Genomic DNA, 242 nt, shown 5'->3' with positions numbered 1-242 from the left:
TCATATCTTAGAATGTAGGATCCGTATTTCCTACCATTTGTTGACAAGATATCTGAATTATTAGCGTGCGTCACTAATAAATGTTGATCTATTTCCTATACTTCGGCCTTCCTCCTCCACCCTCTCTCCTCTCTCTCCGTATCACCCTCTCCCATTTTTTTATATCTCTGCATTTTATCTTCCCTTCAAATTATCCTTCATCCCTTCCCCTTTTTTATTTTGTTTCACTCTATCTGAATGTG

The sequence above is a fragment of the Penaeus monodon genome, chromosome 29 (genome assembly GCF_015228065.2).
Source record: "Penaeus monodon isolate SGIC_2016 chromosome 29, NSTDA_Pmon_1, whole genome shotgun sequence".
In the NCBI taxonomy this organism is placed as follows: Eukaryota; Metazoa; Arthropoda; class Malacostraca; order Decapoda; family Penaeidae; genus Penaeus; species Penaeus monodon.
The sequence above is the reverse complement of the archived record's forward strand: the minus strand, read 5'-3'. Positions refer to the sequence as shown.